The sequence below is a fragment of the Hordeum vulgare genome, chromosome 2H (assembly GCF_904849725.1).
Source record: "Hordeum vulgare subsp. vulgare chromosome 2H, MorexV3_pseudomolecules_assembly, whole genome shotgun sequence".
Taxonomy (NCBI): Eukaryota; Viridiplantae; Streptophyta; class Magnoliopsida; order Poales; family Poaceae; genus Hordeum; species Hordeum vulgare.
The window spans coordinates 345,571,556-345,583,593 of NC_058519.1; positions in this window are offsets into that span (position 1 = coordinate 345,571,556).

The following is a 12,038-nucleotide window of genomic DNA, read 5'->3' on the forward strand; positions in this document are numbered from 1 at the left end:
AGATGTTGATGGTGATGGGTCCCCTCCAATGAGAGGAGTGTTGATGATGACGATGGCGACGATTTCCCCCTCCGGGAGGGAAGTTTCCCCGGCATGACGACCCTGCCGGAGCTCTAGATTGGTTCTGCTTAAGTTCCGCCTCGTGGCGGCGGCGATTCCTCCCGAAAGCCTCCTCCTGATTTTTTCTGGAACTAACCCCTCCTTATAGCAAAAGATGGGAGCCAGAGGGCCAACAGGGAGCTCACAAGCCCCCTAGGCGCGGCCAGGGGGGTAGGCCGCGCCTAGCAGGCTTGTCGCCTCCTGGTGGCTCCCCTCTGGTACTTCTTCCGCCCAGTATTTTTTATAAAACCCAAAATAATTCCTCTTTGATTTTCACGGTTTTGGGAGTTGCGCAGAATAGGTATCTCAAACTTGCTCGTTTTTCAGGCCAGAATTCCAGTTGCCGGCATTCTCCGTCTTCATGTAAACCTTGTAAGATAAGAGAGAAAAGGCATAAGTATTGTACCGTGAAGTGTAGTAACAACCCATAAAGCAATAAATATCAACATAAAAGCATGATGCAAAATGGACGTATCAGCGCTCTTCACCGACCATCGACGAAACGTCGTTAGGATGGACCTCCTCGTCCTCCGACCCCCTCGTCTGGAAACGATGCCCGTACGAATGACGACCAGGAGGAAGACCCTGAGGAGCGTGAGTACGAGCCCTAGCACTCCACCACTTGAGACGAGAACCCCATTGGGTAGGATAAGTCATGTATCCCTCATGCAAAGTCGAGTCTGTGTTATGGCTAGTCCAAACAGTATGGTGACTGCAACCCGCACCAACACTTTTGGCAACCCCAACACCGACAACTCTAGACAGTAGTTGGAGTCTGGTGAGTCTACTCAAGCTCGGGATCACCAGGAGCAGCCACAAGGCGACATTCCCTTGCCACCACCTCCGCTCGAGAGTATAACCATATCTTAGTTTATCGAAGTTCTTCGGGAGGAATGCCAAGCCAACTCTGTCACTATACAGCAAATGGCTCAAGCCCTTGTGAACAATCTGTTGGTGAACGTAGTAATTTCAAAAAAAAACTACATCATACCAAGGATCTATCTAGGAGAAACCAAGAACGAATAAAGGGGTAGAGCATCTTCATACCTTTGAAGATCGCTAGCAGAAGCGTTACTAGAATGCGGTTGATGGAGTAGTACTCGTAGCGATTCATATCGCGGTGGATTCCGATCAAAGCATCGAACAACGGCGCCTCCGCGTTCAACAAACGTGCAGCCTGGTGACGTCTCCAACGCCTTGATACAGCAAGGAGGGAGGAGAGGTTCAGGGAGAGCTCCGACAACACGACGGTGTGGTGTCGGTGGAGCTGTGTGGTACTCCGGCAGGGCTTCACCAAACTCTACAGAGGACGAGGAGGGCTGCGCCATGGAGAGGTGGAATTGTGTCGTGTGCAGACCCAAAACCCTCCACTATATATTGGAGGAGAGGGAGGAGGGTGCCCACCCCTAGTGTTTCCACCCTAGGTGGTGTGGCAGCCCTAGATGGGCAAGGGGGCGGCAGCCAAGGGTGGAGGAGGTGGCGCTCTAGGGTGGCTTGCCACCCAAGGCAAGCCCACCCTCCCTCTCTTGCGCCTTGGGCTGATGATGGTGGTGCACCAGCCCACTTAAGGGCTGGTTCCCATCCACTTTTGGCTCATGTCCCGGTGGACCCTCGGAACCCTTCCGGTGGTCCTAGTACATTACCGGTGATTCCGGAAACACTTCCGATGACCAAATCCTCACTTCGTATATATGAATCTTTACCTCCGAACCATTCCTGAGCTCCTCCTACAACCTTCGGTAACCACATACATTATTCCCATAGTAATCCTAGCGTCATCGAACCTTAAGTGTGTAGACCCTATGGGTTCGGGAACCAATGCAGACATGACCGAGACACCTCTCTGGACAATAACCAATAGTGGGGTGTGGATATCCATGTTGGTTCCCGCATGTTCCACGATGATGTCATCGCATCAACCACGATGTCGAGGATTCAATCAATCCCGTATGCAATTCCCTTTGTCTACCGGTTGACACTTGCGTGAGATTTGATCGTCGGTATCCCTATACCATGTTCAATCTCGTTACCGGAAAGTCTCTTTATTCGTCCCGTAACATATCATCCCATGGCTAACTCCTTAGTCACATTGAGCTTGGTATGATGATGCATTACCGAGTGGGCCCAGAGATACCTCTCCGTCACACGGAGTGACAAATCCCAGTCTCGATTCATACAACCCAACAGAGACTTTCGAAGATACCTGTAGTGCACCTTTATAATCACCCAGTTATGTTGTGACGTTTGATACACCCAAAGCACTCCTACGGTATCCGGGAGTTGCACAATCTCATGGTCTAAGGAAATGATACTTGACAGTTAGAAAAGCTTTAGCAAACGAACAACATGATCTAGTGCTATGCTTAGGATTGGGTCTTGTCCATCACATCATTCTCCTAATGATGTCATCCCGTTATCAATGATATCCAATGTCCATGATCAGGAAACCATGATCATCTATTGATCAACGAGCTAGCCAACAAGAGTCTCACTAGGGACACATTGTGATTCACACATGTATTATGGTTTCCGGTTAATACAATTATAGCATGAAGAATAGACAATTATCATGAACTAGGAAATATAATAATAACCACTTTATTATTGCCTCTAGGGCATATTTCCAAGAGTCTCCCACTTGCACTAGAGTCAATAATCTAGTTACATTGTGATGAATCAAATACCCATAGAGTTCTGGTGTTGATCATGTTTTGCTCGTGGAAGAGGTTTAGTCAACGGATATGCGACATTCAAATCCGCATGTACTTCACAAATATCTATATCTCCATCTTGGACATATCCACGAATGCAGTTGAAGCGGCGCTTGATGTGCTTGGTCTTCTTGTGAAACCTGGACTCCTTGGCAATGGCAATAGCACCTGTGTTGTCACCAAAGAGAGTCATCGGGCCCGACGCACTAGGGATCGCTCCTAGGTCAGTGATGAACTCCTTCATCCAGAATCCTTCTTGTGCTGCTTCCGAAGAAGCTATGTACTCTGCTTCACATGTAGATGCCGCCACAACGCTTTGCTTGCAACTGCACGAGCTGACTGTCCCATTATTCAAAATATATCCGGTTTGTGACTTGGAGTCATCCAGATCTGTGTCGAAGCTAGCATCGACGTAACCCTTTACGACGAGCTCTTCGGCAGCTCCATAGACTAGAAACATTTCTTTAGTCATTTTCAGGTACTTAAGCTTGACCGTTGTCCAATGATCCACTCCTGGATCACTCTAGTACCTCCCTACCAACCTTATGGCAAGGTTCACAACAGATCTGGTACACAACATGGCATACATAATAGAGCCTATGGCTGAAGCATAGGGGGCGGTACTCATCTTTCCTCTATCTTCTGTCATGGTCGGGCGTTGAGTCGTACTCAACCTCACACCTTGTAATAAAGGCAAGAACCCCTTCTTGGCCTTATGCATATTGAACTTATTCAATATCTTGTCAAGGCATGTGCTTTGTGAAAGACCAATGAGTCGTCTCGATCTATCTCCATAGATCTTGATGCCTAATATATAAGCAACTTCTCCAAGGTCCTTCATAAAAAAACTCTTATTCAAATAGGCCTTTATGCATTCCAATAGTTCTATATCATTTGCCATCAACAATATGTCATCCACATATAATATGAGAAATGCTACAGAGCTCCCAATCACTTTCTTGTAAATACAGGCTTCTCTATAGGTCTGTACAAACCCAAACGCTTTGATCACCTCATCAAAGTGAATGTTCCAACTCCGAGATGCGTGCACCAGCCCATAGATAGAGCGCTAGAGCTTGCATACCTCGTCAGCATTGCTAGGATTGACAAAACCTTCCGGCTGTATCATATACAACTCTTCCTTAAGAAAGCCGTTCAGGAATGCCATTTTGACGTCCATTTGCCAGATTTCATAATCGAAAAATGTGGCAATTGCTAACATAATCCGGACCGACTTCAGCATCGCTACGGGTGAGAAGGTCTCATCGTAGTCAATCCCTTGAACCTGTCGATAATCCTTAGCGATAAGTCGAGCCTTATAGATGGTCACATTACCATCCGCGTCAGCCTTCTTCTTGAAGATCCATTTATTTTCTATGGCTCGCCGATCATCAGGCAAGTCCACAAAAGTCCATACTTTGTTCTCATACATGGATCCTATCTCGGATTTCATGGCCTGAAGCCATTTGTTGGAATCCGGGCCCGCCATTGCTTCCTCATAGTTCGAAGGTTCACTATTGTCCAACAACATGATTTCCATGTCAGGGTTGTCGTACCACTCTGGTGCGGAACGTGTCCTTGTGGACCTTCGAGGTTCAATAGCAACTTGATCCGAAGTGTCATGATCATCATCATTAACTTCTTCTCTTGCCGGTAAAGGCACCTCCAAAATATTTTCTTGTCATGCGCTACTCTCCGATTTGAGAGGAGGTACATTTACCTCATCAAGTTTTATTTTCCTCCCACTTACTTCTTTTGAGAGAAACTCTTTCTCTAGAAAGGATATGTTCTTGGCAACAAAGATTTTGCCTTCGGATCTAAGATAGAAGGTGTATCCAATAGTTTTCTTAGGGTATCCTATGAAGACGCATTGTCCTCTTTGGGTTCGAGCTTCTCTGGTTGAAGTTTCTTCACATAAGCATCGCAGCCCCAAATTTGAGAAATGACACTTAGGTTTCTTGCCAAACCATAATTCATATGATGTCGTCTCCACGGATTTAGACGGTGCCCTATTTAAAGTGAATGCGGCAGTTTCCAATGCATATCCCCAAAATGATAGAGGTAAATCAGTAAGAGACATCATAGATCGCACCATATCCAATAAAGTGAGATTACGACGTTCAGACACACCGTTACGCTGCGGTGTGCCAGGCGGCATCAGTTCTGAAACAATTCCACATTTCCTTAGGTGCATGCCAAACTCGTGACTCAAATATTCTCCTCCACGATCAGATCGCAAGAACTTTATTTTCTTGTTACGTTGATTCTCTATCTCACTCTGAAATTCCTTGAACCTTTCAAAGGTTTCAGACTTGTGTTTCATTAAGTAGACATGCCCATATCTGCTTAAATCATCAATGAGGGTGAGAACATAACGATGGCCACCGTGAGCCTCAACGCTCATTGGACCGCATACATCGGTATGTATTATTTCCAATAAGTTGGTTGCTCGCTCCATTGTTCCAGAGAACGGAGTCTTGGTCATCTTGCCCATGAGGAATGGTTCACATGTGTCAAATGATTCAAAATCAAGAGACTCCAAAAGTCCATCTATATGGAGTTTCTTCATGCGCTTGACACCGATATGACCAAGGGGGCAGTGCCACAAGTATGTGGGACTATCATTATCAACCTTACATCTTTTGGTACTCACACTATGAATATGTGTAACATCACGATCAAGATTCATCAAGAATAAAACATTGACCAGCGGGGCATGACCATATTACATACCGCCCATATAAATAGAACAACCATTATTCTCAGATTTAAATGAGTATCCATCTTGCACCAAGCGAGATCCCGATACAATGTTCATGCTCAAAGCTGGTGCTAAATAACAATTATTAAGGTTTAAAACTAAACCCGAAGGTAGATGTAGAGGTAGCATGCCGACGGCGATCACATCGACATTGGAACCATTTCCGACGCGCATTGTCACCTCGTCCTTTGCCAGCCTAGGTTTGCTCCGCAGTTCCTGTTTTGAGTTGTAAATGTGAGCAACAACATTGTTATCAAATACCCAGAAGCTACTACGAGCACTGGTAAGGTATCAATAGCATGTATATCATATATATCTTTGACGTTGCCAGCCTTCTTATCCGTTAAGTACTTGGGGCAGTTCCGCTTCTAGTGTGTTGTTCCCTTGCAATAATAACACTCAGTCTCAGGCTTGGGTCCTTTCTTTGCCTTCTTCCCGGCAACTGGTTTACTGGGCGCGACAACTACTTTGCCGTTTTTCTTGAAGTTATTTTACCTTTGCCTTTCTTGAAACTGGTGGTCTTATTCACCATCAACACTTGATGTTCTTTCTTGATTTCTACCTCGGCAGATTTCAGCATTGAATACAACTCCGGAATGGTTTTGTCCATCCCTTGCATGTTGTAGTTCATCACAAAGCCTTTATAGCTAGGTGGAAGAGACTGGAGGATTCTGTCAATGATCGCATCATCCGGAAGTTCAACTCCCAGCTGACTCAAGTGGTTGTGCAACCCAGACATTCTGAGTATGTGCTCACTGACAGAACTATTTCCTCCATCTTACAGCTAAAGAACTTGTCGGAGACTTCATATCTCTCAACCCGGGCATGATCTTGAAAAACTAGTTTCAGCTCCTCGAATATCGCATATGCACCATGTTGTTGAAAACGCCTTTGGAGCCCCGGTTCTAAACTGTAAAGCATGCCGCACTGAACCAGAGAGTAGTCATCACTCCGCGACTGCCAGGCGTTCCTAACGTCCTGGGTTGCCGCAGGAAAGGGAGGGTAACATAGCGGCGCATCAAGGACATATGCCTTATTGGAATCCATGAGGATGAGCTTTAAGTTACGAGCCCAGTCTGCATAGTTGCCCCATCGTCTTTCAGCTTGGTTTTCTCTAGGAACGCGTTGAAGTTGAATGGGACATTTGCATTGGCCATTGGATCTACAATATTTGTAAAGACACTTTTAGACTAAGTTCATGATAATTAAGTTCATCTAATCAAATTATATAATAAACTCCCACTTAGATCGACATCCCTCTAGTCATCCAAGTGTTACATGATCCACGTCGACTAGCCCGTGTCCGATCATCACGTGTGACGGACTAGTCATCGATGGTGAGCATCACCATGCTGACCGTATCAACCATACGACTCATGTTTGACCTTTCGGTCTCCAGTATTCGAGGCCATGTCTGTACATGCTAGGCTCGTTGAGTCAACCTAAGTGTTTTGCATGTGTAAACTAGCTTATACCCGTTGTATGCGAATGTTAGAATCTATCACACCCGATCATCACATGGTGCTTCGAGACAATGATCCTTCGCAACAATGCACACTTAGGGGAATACATATCTCAAAAAATTTAACAAGGGATCATCTTATCTTTTCTACCGTTGTTCTAAGCAATAAGACGAAAAACATGATAAACATCACATGCAATCATATAGTGACATGATATGGCCATTATCATCTTGCTCCTTTGATCTCCATCTTCGGGGCACCATGATCATCATTGTCACCGGCATGACACCATGATCTCCATCATCATGATCACCATCATTGTGTCTTTGGGAAGTCATCTCACCAACTATTACTTCTACTACTATAGCTAACGGTTAAGCAATAAAGTAAAGTAATCACATGGCGTTGCATCTCTTACAATAAATTAAGACAACTCCTATGGCTCCTGCCGGTTGTCATACTCATCGCCATGCAAGTCATGAATCCTATTACAAGAACATGATCAATCTCATACATCACATATGTAACATCACATCCTTTTGGCCATATCACATCACATAGCATACCCTGCAAAAACAAATTAGACGTCCTCTAATTGTTGTTGCAAGTTTTATGTGGCTGATTAGGGTTTCTAGCAAGAATGCTTCTTACCGACGTGACAGCCACAATGTTGATATGCCAATGCTATTTACCCTTCCTAAGTACCCTCTTCATCGAATCCGATCCGAGTAAAGTGTGAGAGACACACACCCGTTAGCCACCTTATGCAACAAGTTCATGTCGATCGGTGGAACTAGTCTCACGTAAGAGTACATGTAAAGTCGGTCCGGGCCGCTTCATCCCACGATGTCGCCGAATCAAGATAAGACTAGTAACGACAAGCAATTGACAAAATCATCGCCCACAACTTTTGTGTTCTACTCGTGCATATAATCTACGCATAGAACCTGGCTCGGATGCCACTGTTGGGGAACGTAGTAATTTCAAAATAAATCCTACGTCATACCAAGGATCTATCTAGGAGAAACGAGCAACGAGCAAAGGGGTAGAGCATCTTCATACCTTTGAAGATCGCTGAGCGGAAGCGTTACTAGAACACGATTGATGGAGTCGTACTCGTAGCAATTCAGATCGCGGTGGATTCCGATCTAAGCGCCGAACAACGGCGCCTCCGCGTTCAACACACGTGCAGCCCGGTGACGTCTCCAATGCTTGATCCAACAAGAAGGGAGGAGAGGTTGAGGGACAGCTCCGGCAGAACGACGGTGTGGCGATGGTGGAGCTGAGTGGTACTCCGGCACGGCTTCGCCAAGCTCTACGGACGGCGAGGACGAGGAGGAGTAGGGCTGCGCCGTGGAGAGGTGGAATTGTGTCGTGTGCAGCCCCAAAACCCTCCACTATATATAGGAGGAGCGGGAGGAGGGTGCCCACCCCTAGGGTTTTCACCCTAGGTGGTGCGATAGCCCTAGATGGGCAAGGGGACGGCGGCCAAGGGTGGAGGAGGTGGCGCCCTAGGGTGGCTTGCCACCGAAGGCAAGCCCACCATGCCTAGGGTTAGCCCATCCTCCCTCTCTTGCATCTTGGGCTGATGATGGTGGCGCACCAACCCACTTAGGGTCTGGTTCCCATCCACTTTTGGCCCATGTACCCCTTCGGGACTGGCGGCCCTTCCCAGTGGACCCTCGGAACCCTTCTGGTGGTCCCAGTACATTACCGGTGATTGGCGAAACACTTCCCGTGACCAAATCCTCACTTCCTATATATGAATCTTTACCTATGGACCATTCTGGACCTCCTCGTGATGTCTGGGATCTCATCCGGGACTCCGAACAACCTTCGGTAACCACATACACTATTCCCATAGTAACCCTAGTGTCATCGAACCTGAAGTGTGTAGACCCTACGGGTTCTGGAACCATGCAGACATGCCCGAGACACCTCTCCGGCAATAACCAATAGCGGAGTCTGGATATCCATGTTGGTTCCCGCATATTCCACGATGATATCATCGGATGAATCACGATGACGGAGATTCAATCAATCCCGTATGCAATTCCCTGTGGCTACTGGTATGATACTTGCCCGAGATTCTATCGTCGGTATCCCTATACCTTCTTCAATCTCGTTACCGACAAGTCTCTTTACTTGTTCCGTAACACAGCATCCCGTGGTTAACTCCTTAGTCACATTGAGCTCAGTATGATGATGCATTACCGAGTGGGCCCAGAGATACCTCTCCGTCACACGGAGTGACAAATCCTAGTCTCGATTCGTACAACCCAACAGACACTTTCGGAGATAACTGTAGTGCACCTTTATAATCACCCAGTTACGTTGTGATGTTTGATACAACCAAAGCACTCCTACGGTATCCCCGAGTTGCACAATCTCATGGTTTAAGGAAATGATACTTGACATTTAGAAAATCTTTAGCAGACGAACAACATGATCTAGTGCTATGCTTAGGATTGGGTCTTGTCCATCACATCATTCTCCTAATGATGTGGTCCCGTTATCAATGACATCCAATGTCCATGATTAGGAAACCATGATCAGCTATTGATCAACGAGCTAGCCAACTAGAGGCTCACTAGGGACACATTGTGATCTATATATTCACACATGTATTACGGTTTCCAGTTAATACAATTATAGCATGAATAGTAGACAATTATCATGAACTAGGAAATATAATAATAACCACTTTATTATTGCCTCTAGGGCATATTTCCAACACAACCAGCAACAAGGCAAGAACAACAAAAGTTGTTCCACTCTATCGGGGTTCATGAGGATTTCACCACCAACCTTTAATGTGACTACTGAACCTCTGGATGTTGATGACTGGATCGGCACCATTGAGGACCTCCTTCAATTGGTCAACTGCAATGAGGATCGTGAGAAGGTTATCTATGCCTCTCACTGCCTTGGAGGTATCGCCAGAGCTTGGCATGATGGATTCAAGATCATGCAAGGCGACCGTGTGATCACCTGGGCTGATTTCAAGCAAGGATTTTGTAGTGCCCACATTCCTTCTAGGATTATGGTTATCAAGAAGCTAGAGTTTCGAGTGCTGAAGCAAGGAAGTGGCTCTGTCAAGGAGTACGTGTAGAAGTTCAACCTCCTGTCAAGGTATGCACCTGAAGACGTCGGCATTGAGGCAGCCAAGATAAAAAGCTTCATGGAAGGACTCCAACAAGCACTATAGTATCAACTCCTTGTCTGAGACTGCCGGACTTTCTTCGAATTGGTGAACAAGCCCCTCATGCTCGAAGACAAGCATCATGCCATGGAAGACACTCACAAGCAGAAGATGATCAGCAAGGGAAATTCCAGCAACTAGAAGCCTCACGCATGGCAGCCGGTCCCATCAAAGCCCAACTATCAGCCTCACCACACCAGGACTCCTACAACTTGTCCGAGATACCAGCCTCAGCAGTATGCCAACCCCAGGATGGCATACAACAACCCCAACAACAACAATGGTGGAATGACCAACAACTCCGAGTAGGTCACGTGCTTTGGGTGTGGTCAGCCTGGACACATCTCAAAGCAGTGCCCCAACCACAAGGCTCATGCACCATGCCCCAATGCGCCAAATCAAGGACAAGGATGTGGAGTGCCACCCAGTAACCAAGCTCCCCGCAACCAACCCAACAATTGCAAAGGGCGTGTAAATCACGTCACCGCTGAGGAAGCTCAGGAAGACCCGGGTGTCGTACTAGGTACCTTCCTTATCAACTCAACCCCAGCAAAAGTTATGTTTGATTGTGGTGCTTCGCATTCTTTTGTTACCCAAAAGTTTACACTAGAGAGTGGTATGAAGCCTACACCTTTAGGTAGTCATATGTGTTGGGGAACGTTGCATGGGAAACAAAACTTTTCCTACGCACACGAAGACCTATCATGGTGATGTTCATCTACGAGAGGGAGATTGGATCCACATACCCTTGTAGATCGCTCAGCAAGAAGCGTTAAGAAACGCGGTTGATGTTGTGGTATAGCTTCATGATTCAACTCACCATCGTACCATAATCCGACCCACGATCCGTCCTAATCTAGTACCGAACAGGCGGAACCTCCGCGTTCAGCACACGTACAGCTCAATGACGATCTCCGCCTTCTTGATCCAGCAAGAGAGATGGGGAAGTAGATGAGTTCTCCGGCAGCATGATGGCGCGCCGGTGATGGTGAGATCTATTCCTGCAGGGCTCCGCCCGAGCTCCGGAGAAATCTAATCTAGAGGTAGAACTACGAGGTATAGGTTTGAGTTGCACATGGCAAAGTTGTGTCTCAAAAACCCTAAAACCTCTAGTATATATAGGAGGAGGGGAGGGGCTAGCCTTGGGGCTCAAGGGAGCCCCTAGGGCTCCGACCGAAAGGAGGTTTGGGAAGAAGGAGTCCTCCTCTTCCTTCCAACCTCCCTCTTTTTTTTCTTTTCTTTGGTTTTCTTCTTGTGGCGCCATAGCCCACTTGGGCTGGCCTCACCAGACCACTAAGGATTGGTGCTACACCCTAGGACTATTGGGCTCACTCCCGGGTGGGTGGGGCCCTCCCGGTGAAAACCGGGAACCCATTCTTCACTCCCCGTACACTGTCGGTAATGCCCGAAATCCTTCCGGTGACCAAATCAAACCATCCTATATATCAATCTTCATTTCCGGACCATTCCGGAAACCCTCGTGACGTGCGTGATCTCATCCGGGACTCCGAACAACCTTTAGTCACCAACACCTATAACTCAACTATACCGAAACGTCACCGAACCTTAAGTGTGCAGACCCGCGGGTTCGAGAATTATGTAGACATGACCTGAGCCACTCCCCGACCAATAACCAATAGCGAGACCTGGATGTCCATATTTTATCCTACATATTCTACGAAGATATATTCGGTTGAACCTTTGTGCCAAGGAGTCATAATCCAGTATACCATTCCCTTTGTCCTTCTGTATGTTACTTGCCCGAGATTTGATCATCGGTATCTCTATACCTATTTCAATCT